The following is a 12,215-nucleotide window of genomic DNA, read 5'->3' on the forward strand; positions in this document are numbered from 1 at the left end:
GTTGAAAAATGTCTCGACTTCCCTGGGCAATAGAGTATGTTTGTTCTTGCCACACAATTATACTAATGCAAAAATGGTACAGGCATCGAAAGCTCTCAATTGAAAACTGTGGATGCGCATCCGGAACACTAAGTTGTGAGCACGCAATAAGCTAATATGCGATAAGCTATAAGCTTGCAATGCGAAGAAGACTAAGAAAAAGAAGAAGAAGAAGCGTATTATCTCATCTTATCCATCTAAAATGGTGCGCAAAAAGAGGTTAGACCTCTTTGCTGCCACTGCCGCACAGTGGGACGAAATCAAAAATAATGGGACATGGCTATTTGCGACGAAAGTATTAAGTGTATCATTTTGATGATAATAAAACATAGAGCAGGCAATATGCTTAATTTTATAAAACGGTTCGGTCTCCACTTTAAAGATCCTTATACAATAAAATCACTTTACGTTGCTTACGTGAGGTCAATATTAGAATATTGTAGCGTTGTTTGGTCACCTTATATGAAAAAGCATAAAGAACGAATAGAGTCAATCCAAAAGCAAATTTTATTATAGGGTAACTGATGATGGTTGGACCTATTAAGGCCGGTTTCACACGACGTCAACATTCATGTCGTTTTTTTTTATGAATTCAACATATATTTATGAAAAATGCGTGATTAGGGGAAAGATCTACCTTTCTTGTTTCTAATAATAACATAAAAAGTTAAATATTATGAACAAATGATTTTATAAAAAGTTTTTATTCAGCAAAGAATTATGATCTTGGTTGGACCTAAAAAATGATGATGGTTGGACCTATTTTTGCAAATGCTAGTTTAGCCCATATTTGTCCAAAAACTTTGTTTAGAGCTTATTGGTATCATGAAAAAAAACCCTTTTTATACAGTTTTTATGAATTTACTATTTAAAAAAAATCAAGAAATTTGAGTTTAACTTCGTTTTTAAAAAAAGTTCACTTTCCACGCATTAGCTATTCATCATGGCTCATTTTCTCGGAAATCATTGAACCGATTTGGAAATTTTTTAACGTCAAACTATAGGTATTGTGGTCCTATTGAAAGCTATTGAATATTTTTGGAACCGGTCAACTGGTTCCGAAGATATGGCCGGAACAAGTTCCAGGGTATATGGAACATGGACCTAATTTTGACATGGAAGGAATAAAACCTATCATGCGACACTTCACATTACTTCCAAGTTCTATAACAATATCAATATCAAAATTGAGTGCCTTGGACCACATTGGCCACTTCCGGACATGTTCTGGGTGCCCGCGGGGAATTTAGGGGCTTAAAATGACAGAATATCAGAACTTAATTCCGGTTTTATAGTTTTTTTTTCTCCTAGAAGTTTTTTTTTTCGAAAATAAGTTTCAGTTAGCAATTTTTAATTTGTTAACATTTTATTTCAAGTTAATTCACACACAGAAGGTGTTTGAGAAGTGCTTAATGTAAATTCATATTAACAGATTCTTTCGGCGCTTTCGTGGTAGTTCAGAAATCGATGGTTACCCTTTCAGCCAACCTGGCGATGGAATTCCTCCTTTAAATTTACGCCCAACTAGTGACGCAATGTCTTTAGCAGCTTCCAAGATCTTTTTGGTCGTCTTGAGACTGCCAGAAGCAGCGCACATACAAACCCAATCCCCTAGCTGGTTCTCCAAATCAACACTCAACACTATTTCCCTTCCATATTTCTTGCCGTGGCTTCCCTTAATTTTTGCAAGATGTGTCGTTTTCGGAATATTGTACCTTTTCTGCGCCTGATACGAGGTAAGTGATTTATTTCTTACTAAAAGAACAGCCTCTTCAAGATTTTCGACCGTATAACTCTTTTCTTTAGCCATTTTTCAATCGAAGAAACTGATCACTCGGCTAAAACGAAATCGAATTTCAAATCAGCTGCGCATGAAGGATGTAGACAAACCGAAGCGCACCTAGCGGCCGTCTTAGGAAACACATAGGTCCAACCATGATCATATTTATCTATTCGAATTTCGTCAATTATTCAAATATTTTAGTGAAACCAATGGATAAATGGCGTTCTAACGTGTTGTTTACACCTTAAAGCAGTATTTTACTGCATGAAAATAAAAATAAATGTAAACAATATTCCTTTTTTGTATGTTTGAAAGTAAGGCATGATGACGAGCTAATGCGTGGAAAGTGAACTGTTTTGAAAACACATTGAAACTCAATTGTTTTGAAGTTTTTTCATAAAACACCCATGCAAATTGAAGAAAAAGAGTTTTTTTTATGATACTAAAGTGATCTTTGAAAAAAAATTTAGCGAAGATTGACTAAACTAGCGATTGAAAAATAGGTCCAACCATCATCAGTTTTTGGATAGGTCCAACCAGAATCAATTACCCTACACACTACGCAAGTTAGGTCGGACGGTTTTTCCTCTCCCGTCATATGAAGCACGTTGATTGTTGATCAGCATTCAAACATTGAAAGAACGTCGAGATTACGCAAAGATTTCTTTATTGAACAATATCATTTCGCACGCATTGACTCAGCTGATCTATTGTCAAGATTAAATTTCTATGCACCTTCCCGACAATTACGCAATCGACACTTATTTGCAGTAGATTCGGACCAATTACGCTAAATTTTTACCGGTAAATCAGATAATGACTATTTATAATCATCATTGTGAAATGATTGACCTAAATATGCCCTCAACAGAATTAAAAATATATTTCAGAACCTTGCGAAGTCATTGGACAGAAGTCCTAATATTAATATGTAGTCTACGATTTGATTGATTGACGAATAAATAAATAAATAAATAAATAAAGCAAATCGATTAACGTATCCCATTCTAGTCGAAATTGTAGTACTACTTTATGTTTGTTTTGATTTACCATGAAAGTTTGACAGATAAAATGAGGGGTTCGTGGATTTTCCCGAGGGGGGCGACACATCTAAATCTCAAGTTTAGATGGTCAACAAATCTCACACTAGCGAATCAATCTTCGAACAATCTTCTTTCATTTGTCGCATCTACTTGCATCGCTCATCAATTTTTTGCAGGAAATCTTCAGAATCGTCATCAATCTTCTTTCTATCTACTCAGTGTGCGCGCAGCTAGCCACAGCAAAACACAATCTTTTTTGCATCGTAGATAGAGTCGTCCCCCTCGGATTTTCCTATGTTTCGAGGGGTGCATGGATTAGCTTGGGACCGAAGATAGTATCAGAGCTGAGCAACACATTGAGCACTTTTCTTCGGGACCTACCAGTCTTAGAGTTACCTCTATGGTAGTACTGATCACCAGGAAGAGTTTTGTAATCCAATTTAACGTATGATTCATCGTCCATAATGACGCACACAGATTTTCCGCATAGCAATTGGTCGCGTAACCAACAATTAATACGAAACTAACGATTTTAAATTGGCTCACTACTTGACTAGCCTATTGGTCCCAAGCAAACGATTCAAGTACCCTATTCTAGTCGAAATTCTAGTACTACGCATTGTTTGTTTTGATTCGCTATGAAAGTTTGACAGATAAAATGAGGGGTTATTGGTTTTCCCTATGTTTCGAGGGGTGAATCGATTAGCTTGGGACCGAAGAGAGTACCAGAGCTGAGCCAAAAAGTTGAGCACGTTATTTCGGGACCTTCTAGTCTTAGAGTTACCTCTATGGTATAACCACCGACAAACCGACATGAATGACTATAGCAAAAACAATAAAATTTCTGACCAAAGCACACTATTGCAATCTGGCTTCGTGTTCGCGGGAAATATTTAGCTAAGCCATGAACCCGCATGCAAATGTTATGAATTGGTTCGTGTCTGATCTATTGTGGACAAATTATTTTTACTTAGATAAAAAAATCCTATGGTTTCGACAGTTCGGATCACTGCACATTTAAATCGGCCGTTTACGATTTTCGGGCATAAGTCAGAATTAAGTGTCATGTCGGTTTGTCGGTGGTACAACTTCCGAGCCCTCGGTTTGACGGATGCGGCTTGTTTTTCACAGGGGCGGGATGTGCTGCCAAATCGGCCTGCTGAAAATCCATCAATGAGAGGTAAATAAGTAAGGCTCAGTGAATTTCTCATCTCTTTCGTTCTCCCGCTGGTTAAACGGTTGAAGGAGTATGACGTCAAACTCCTTCACCCATTTAATCAGCCAGAGAACGGAAGAGACGATAAATTTACTGGGCCGCACCTGTTTACGCTCATTGATTTTTCATATGTGAATTTGGTTCCAAACATAAACAAACCATGCTTATGGCTTTGTTGTCGTTTTGAACCAGTTATGCGAGGTAGGCGACGATTGTTCGTATTTGACAGTCACCTCCCCCAGGTTTTCACGAGGTTTTCACTCAGCTTTGGCTTCTTCTGCTTCTTATACGTCTTTAGACCCATTCTTGCCTTGGCCTGCTGGACGTTACTATTCGATGATCCCACTTTTTTAGCGACGTCTCCAACCGAAGCACTGTTCTTGCGAGTGAGAGCTTGCACGATTTTCCGGTCCAGATTTCGGTCAACAGGGTTCGGTTAGCGTCCAGATTTTGGCTTGTCCTGGAAAGTTACTTCATCACCATACTACCGAATTGCGTTTCGAACGGCTCCGATGCTTGCACCTTCCAATTTCGCTAATTGACTCAGATAAATTTGGGGGATAGTACACCATTTGTGCACGATCTGTTTGCGCTTCGCATTATCACGGAAATGTAAAGAACTGACACTTGCGATACACGAAACTGCTGGTCAAAATGTAAACAATGATTCAGCGTGATAATCAGAATTAGAAAGGCATTTAAATACGTTAAAAAATGTAAAAGATAAGGTCGCATCTGAGAAGCTCTGACATCTCACTTCAGCATTTTTTAGATCTACCATCTGTAAACTTGCTCCCCGATTTAATTAGAACACCAAACCAGTAAATAGTTACAGAGGACCAACCGGATACGTCATGTATAGACAGTCATGGATGGTATACAAAGTGAACTATTGAAGTATGCGGATGAAGGCACCTTGCAGGAGTTTAGGAACCTCCTGAAAAGAGTGTGGGTAGAAAATGGCATACCAGAAGGTTGGAGGAAGACTTCTGTGATCCCTATTCCTAAAAGCAAAAATTCGAAACAAGCGAAAGATTTCCGAAAGATTCTTTAGGCCAGAGAACGCTGTGTGCGTGCAGTCATGAATGGGCGGCCATAGGGGTGGCGTAATGGGGGCCATTGCGTGTATAATTCGTGGCACGTACGACGGTTCAACGGCCACGGTTCGGGGTCATCGTTCACCAAGAGGCACAGTCTGATGATCTTTGCAGACGATAGTCGCAAGAAAGCTATACTGAAAAGTCAAGTGTAATGCCTTGTTCAGACTGGAGAGTTATAACATGTTATAACGGTTGTCAAATAATTGCAACACAGAGACCACCATCAAGATAGCCCTATAACATATTATAACTCTGTAGTCTGAACGTACTATAAAAGGCGAAAAGTAGATGTTTCTATTCAAGTAAAGCCACAGACAACCAGACATAACACGCGCAAGTTGTTTATCGAACAAGCATTTAACGGACAATTTAAAAGTATCATAGTTGGTAGTATCGCCACCTGTGGCGCGCATAGTCGATTCCCTCGCGTTTGACGTTTACACACTACCGCCATCTGTTCAGCGTACTACCCACCACAGTGTACTCAACAGATAGCGGCAATGTTTTAGCGACGATGTTTTACAGTGAGAAATATTCAATGTGTTATGTCTGTTTGTCTGTGGTAAAGCGAAGTATGGAGTGGAGTTTAACAGATAGAAAGAGTAGAAGTTGCCACGTACCGTTGAACATCCAGGACCTCGCGGTTTTACCGTAAAGCTTACGGCATACCGTTACTCGAGGGGCGCACGGGACAGGTGAAAGGGTCCACTGAAATCTGCAGCCGAAACACAAGCGAAGCAAGAAGAAGGGAGTCAAGAAGAACGGTCACCCCTGACCAACGAGGAGTAGCAGGACCAGCGGAAGGAGTAAAGCGTTGGCGAAGGCAGTGGCAGGTGAAGGGGCCCCGAAGACAGCGAAGATAAAAGTATTTGCGCAAGGTAGGAAGTGGGAGACGTCAGGTTCTCTAGACCGTCCGTGAAGTGGGAAGAAAGTGATAGGAGACAGTCTGCGTAGAGTGTAGTGAACGTAAGAGTTTGCTTGGTTCGCGGAATTGTCACTAGCGTGTGCCGACCCTGAGGCTTGAAGATGGGGGTCTCATCAGTGCTGGGAGGAACACCGCACAGGAACGTTACACACGTCTCCTATAGGAACCCACAAAGCAGGTTTCCTGAACCAACATTCAACTATGGAGAGGAGAAGTGGAATCTAGGCAGGCAAAAGTCTCCGGCCAATGAAACTAGCACCAACCGATTCATCAGAGTTTTTCTTTAAGACTATGTAGGGGAAATGGCTCTTATGTTGGCCTATGGATCTAAGATTGGGCCCATCGCTAAAAATTTGCTATTTATCAATTTTATCTAGATGAACGCGTCATTGGGACGGTACTAATGGATATTTTAGGTCGCTATTGAAAATTTAGTCGATTGTTGAATTTATGTATGGGCCCAAATTAGGGGCATTTAGGCCGACATTACATCCATTTCCCCTATAACATGTTGACTAAAACCGTTTGGCAACCGAGATATTTAATTTAGTCAATTTTTGAAACCAAATAGATGAAATCTTACTTTCTTGAATATGATGGCGTTTCAAAATCTTTAAGAAATATCAATTGCCATTTTTAAGATTGATGGGTTATTTGAGCGTTATATAGGATGTTATGGCGTATAAAGAAAGAGAGAAGGATTAATAATTTCCATTTAATTCCACTACCTTAAGGACTTATCCTTGACAGATACGCGAATTTCATCTACAATGTGCAGACTTCTTCAGTGTTTTCAGTCTGCACCGAGGGGGACGACTCTATCTACGATGCAGGAAAGATTGTGTTTTGCTGTGACTAGCTGCGTGCACGCTGAGTAGATAGAAAGAAGATTGTCGACGATTCTGAAGATTTCCAGCAAAAAGATGATGCGCGATGCAAGTAGATGCGAAAAATGAAAGAAGATTTTTCGAAGATTGATTCGCTAGTTGGAGATTTGTTAAGCATCTAGACTTCAGATTTAGATGTGTCGCTCCCCTCGGCCAGTACCGCTGCCTCTTTTTGCAGGAAATCTTCAGAATCGTCGTCAATCTTCTTTCTATCTACTCAGCGTGCACGCAGCTAGTCACAGCAAAACACAATCTTTCCTGCATCGTAGATAGAGTCGTCCCCCAAGGTACTGGCAATTGTTTCTGGAGTAATGATATGAGTTTTACACTAAATTAATTAAACAAAGAGTAGAATGCATTAAAAGATCAAATTGCTTTTTATATTGTCGAAGGATACACACTAAGAAATCCGTTATCTTACACGTGACGGAATCCATCTTTGACATAAAGGATGAGACGTAAACAAACATGTTATGCAAAATTAAGTGCTCCGAGACTGAAAAGCTCGGTACTAGACGGAAAGCAAGTTTGATTGAGATGAATTTAGCGTTTATTATGATTCAATTTTATGTCAATCTCAGATCACAAAAATTTACATTATTTTTTCTGAGTGTAAACGATTTTCAATATAAAGGCTGACTAAAAGTAAATTAGTACGCCCCTCATGCGCCGCTAGCACACCTCTAGTGTTGGAAATCGAAAATCGTTGACAGTTTACACTTCCATAGAGAACAACTGGTGCAAGTTTGATCAAAGTAGTCGACCACGTTCAGAAATAACGTCAAATGGAACTCGAAAGAAGAAACAATATTGTGCACAAACACCTGGAAAATCCGGAGTGGTCTGGTTCCAAGCTGACTAAAGTGCTGAAGATGCCGAAAACAACAGTTTCTCGAGTGGTCAAAACCAGTGGGATCGTCAGCTGCGCAGCAAGATGTTGAGGTGCGATAATGCCAACCCTGGTCTTTCGATCCGAAAGGTACAGAAGGTACAACGCCAACTTTCAAACGTAGCGGAACAACCTTGCCAGGGAAGGATACAAGTCGTACAAACATTCGAACCGGCACATAAAGCAGAATTCCGTGGCCAAAAATAAACAAGTAGAAGGGTCTGTGCCTAGGGGCACGAACGGAAGCTTGACGTAGGACCGCTTGTGGACGGAACAAATGTGAACATTTAGTTCTTTTAATTGATCAATTATCGTAACTCTTTCCGTTTTTTTAATTTGTAAGCGTATCAAATTTGTACTATTTATTTCAAAGAGAAAGGTGATGAAGAGAATCCAAGGGACTGTCAACTTGAGTATTTTCGATTCATCAACCCGACTATAAAAGATGCATTTTAAATTTTTTGTTTTGTGCATTTTGGTATTAAAGTGTATTCAATTCACCCCTCACAGGATTTACTTCCGAATTATATGAATGGGGCGGGGCGGAAAGTATCGTTTGTGCAGAATATGTAAAAAAGGAGGGCTTAGAGAGATTGAGCTCGTGAAAGCTAATTTTCTCACAAATTTGATTTTATTGGCTTTCTGGGGACTGAATATACACCCAAAGCGAATTATTCCCACTTCTCTCAAATTCTATTTGGATTTTTAACACTTCCTACCAGCGTGTTCTGGAAAATGGTCGGACGATGATTAATCTCAGCAATACATTCGGGCCTACAATTCCACACCTTATACAGAGACCAGGTTGAGCCTTGATAGCTAGTTGCTTACGGGAACTGATGACCTTGACCAATGTCCAAATAATACTCTTTAACAAATTTTTGGTGGCCCTGAAAATGACCGTTTTGTAGTGATGGTTGAGTAATTCTGAGCTGGGTGTTCAACACGGATGAGGCTGTCGAGCTGTATGTCGTTTGGAGCGAGGGTGACACGCTTGGCATAGATGACCGACCTGCAGCGACTCACGAAGAGCTACTGATTCCGATCCATAGCATAGCGGTGCAGCTTCTTCCTCCTTTGATGGTTGCTTATGTGGGCTCTGCAGCTCGCTGCTTGCAGGCAGCCTTTCGTTGTTACTGGAGAACAATTTTCAACGCCACACGCTGAAAGCACTGCTACTGCTGCTACTAATTTCGACGACCGAACACCACCACACAGTGGTGTGATCGTTGGGAGCGTGTGGTTCTGAGTATGGCGATGAGTGTGCAAAATATTACGCAATTCCATCCTCCCATTCGCACGCGCCCGAGCATCGGAGGCGAATGCCACTTCGACTTGTTTCGTCTACTTACTACTCTCTGACGACTGTGCTGGGGAAGCAGCATATGCATGTAGGTGATTGGTGGATTTGTTAGTTAATTCGACGCTTTTGGACAATGCTGGACATTTACCAGTTTTTAGATAGTTTCTTGTTGAAAATCAAAACTCAAAAGCATTGATATCGATGCGTAGCCATATTTCTGATCGATTGGTGATAAAATTATTGAAATTGGACCAGGGGCAGCTGAGTTATTAACGCTCAAAATCTTTCTTAATTTGTTAAATGTTCCATTTTCGGTTTTCACAAAGTGTACCCCCATATAGAAATCAAAGACGTAGTCCTACGTCAAAAGCGTGCATGACTTTTGTACGACCGTGTTTTGACGAAAGACAAGGACTGCACTTTGATCGACGACAAAATGTACGTCAAACTCGATTTTAAGCATCTCCCCGGTCAAAAGTTTTACATCCCGACTGGACGTGGGAATGAGCCGGGAAGATTCAAGTTCGTGTTTGCCGGCAAGTTCGCGAAGAAGGCCATGATTTGGCAAGCAAATTGCAGTTGTGGCCTGAAAACGGAACCATTCGTCACATCCTCGACGATGACATCCCAAGTTTACATCGAAGAATGGCTGAAAAAGCGTGTTTTGCCGTTCATCCACAAGCATAGGAGCGAAGTCATCTTTTGGACAGATTTGGCCAGCTGCCGCTACTCCAAGGAGATCGATTTTGTCCCCAAGCTAATAAATCCTAATGAATACCCGGAGTTTCGAGCAATCGGAAAATACCGGGCAATTTCAAAGCAGCGACTTCGACGAAGCGGCGGGGCAGTCAAGGACATCCAGCAATTGCGAGCAAAATGGAAAAAAATGCGCTGATTCCATGTCCGTTTCCACTGGGCGGGCGCTGGTGGGCTCCATCAAGAGGAAGGTTCGAGATTTCTTTCGAACTGTAATTTCAATAACACGAATTAAATTTGTGTACATATCTTAAATTCTACAATAGAAAAGTGATAGAAAGTGATATAATAGTAGTTGAATTAAAAGGAAAAAACAACGTAATAACGCATACAATTATTCTACTAAAACGCTCATCAATCAATTTAGATTAAGTTTGAAATCAAAACGAAAAACTTTTAGCCATAACCGTGAACAATCTTCTTCTAAAAAATCTTTCCCTAAAAAAACTTAAAATCTCTTCAAACTATTTTTTCATTTCTAAATTCAAAGTCCATGCATGCAGCGGATGGCAAACGATAAACCCAGACACACTGGTTCTGGGTGCAGTAAATACATGGAGGTGCCTAATGCTGCACAGTTTTGAAACTGCAAGCAGTAAATCTGTCCTGGCCGATCTGTGCTAGTATCACGGCAGCTAATGCGACAAATCGAGTAGCTCCGGTAGAGGTAAAGTATCAACATTTCCACGGTCACACACACTCGAGGTTGTGCGCATGCAGTCAGTCAGTGAGTTTGCCTCCGAGCGTGTGTGGATTTAGAACATGAGGGGCAAAACACGTAAATATGAAAAGTCTCAAATATAATTAGACTTCGTGGTCGAATAAAAATAATACCGTGGGAGTTATTTTATGTTTCTTCCTTTCCCGAGAGCATTGGATGTTTGTTCGTGAATCTCTTAGCATTTGTTCGTTTTATTTTAGATACTGTCTACTCAGAGAGTGAGTGACCGCTACTCAACTGATTCCGATGGATTCGAACGATCGTCGATGAATCGAAAGTCTCGCTAGAACAGTTGGCGCCATGAACGGCATTAGGAATGAAACATGCTCGTTTGTCTCCATCCGGGGCTGTTCGTAAACTACGTAGACAGTTTAAGGTGATTCCTTGTTGAGTCCACAAATGGCCCCACTGCTCCATTTAATTTGAAATTGCTACTTCATGTATGCTGCAGTGCAGCAAACGTGGAGTAACAATTTGAATGTTGCACGTGTCGTTGAAGCTGATATTTGTGCATTTAAAGTTTCAAAGTGGTTACGAGAATAAGGATGTCACAGCGAATCACCTTAAGAGGGCAATTCCATACAAATTTTAAAAATATTGGATATAGCAATCCCTCAAATAGCAATTTCAGGGCTGATTTCCAACTAATTGAGCTGACAAGTCTATGGTTGACTTTAATCACATACAAAATATCAGCTCAATTGGATAGATGATAGCCGAGAAATTGGGGTATGGGGACGTCCATGTAATTGCAATGTAATAAGCATTTTTCAATTCAAAATCATGGTCTATAAGACCATCATGAAAATAAAATTGTTACTTGGGCGTGACTATCCATCGTACTTTTCGAGGGATTTCTGTACGTAATGGTCGACGCAGAGGAAGGGAGGTCTAGATTCCTAAAAACAACTGCTGACGCTGTTTCACTCCGCTCAACTGTAAATTAAGTAGCAAAATTAACTGCTAGCAATCATCACTGCGAGTTCATTACAAGCAATGACCAAATCAACCAGCAAGTTTTTGTTTTTGGCACGCACCACCAGACAGAGTCTGGAATCCGAATATTCAATGCGTTCCATTACTTTTGCGAATAAAATAGAACCAAACCAGCCTCGTTTGGCGTTCGTCCAGAAAGCAACAGAAATAATAACTGCCAAATCGAGTCGCAAATTGTCTGGTGCTTACTCTGCGGCCCCTCTGCTCTGGTCAAACAAACGCATGGCACGCAACAGTCCCATGTGAGTGTGATCAGTACGAAATAATAAAGACGTTATTTAGTCTCGTTACTACCCCAAAATAGAGTGTTCACTTCCTCGCAGGGATGCCAGATAGTTTTGCAAATGTGTTTGTACGAAGGCTAATTAGCACCTCCACATGGTTGCACGCCGAAATGACGAACCGATCTGATGTGACCTTTTCCGATTTGCATGAAACTTTGCATAATTGATCGTTATGGCCAATCATTCGCATTTGAGCTAAAATTTGTCCATCTCGCATAAATATTCAAAATGGCGTATTCGACATTTTGCAACAAATCATAAACCGTCTTGTGA

The 12,215-nt window shown here is 40.5% G+C and overlaps 1 protein-coding gene across 3 annotated transcripts in view; it reads right to left on the reverse strand.

The window, feature by feature from the left end:
• LOC135705672 (uncharacterized) overlaps nt 1–12,215 on the reverse strand; it is a 279,530-nt gene that overhangs the window by 141,267 nt on the left and 126,048 nt on the right. The gene's annotated exons all lie outside the window — the stretch shown is intronic.

Source organism: Ochlerotatus camptorhynchus, unplaced genomic scaffold, assembly GCF_037179485.1.
Source record: "Ochlerotatus camptorhynchus isolate MF236.1 unplaced genomic scaffold, CSIRO-AGI_Acam_v1.1 ptg000022l, whole genome shotgun sequence".
Classification (NCBI taxonomy): domain Eukaryota; kingdom Metazoa; phylum Arthropoda; class Insecta; order Diptera; family Culicidae; genus Ochlerotatus; species Ochlerotatus camptorhynchus.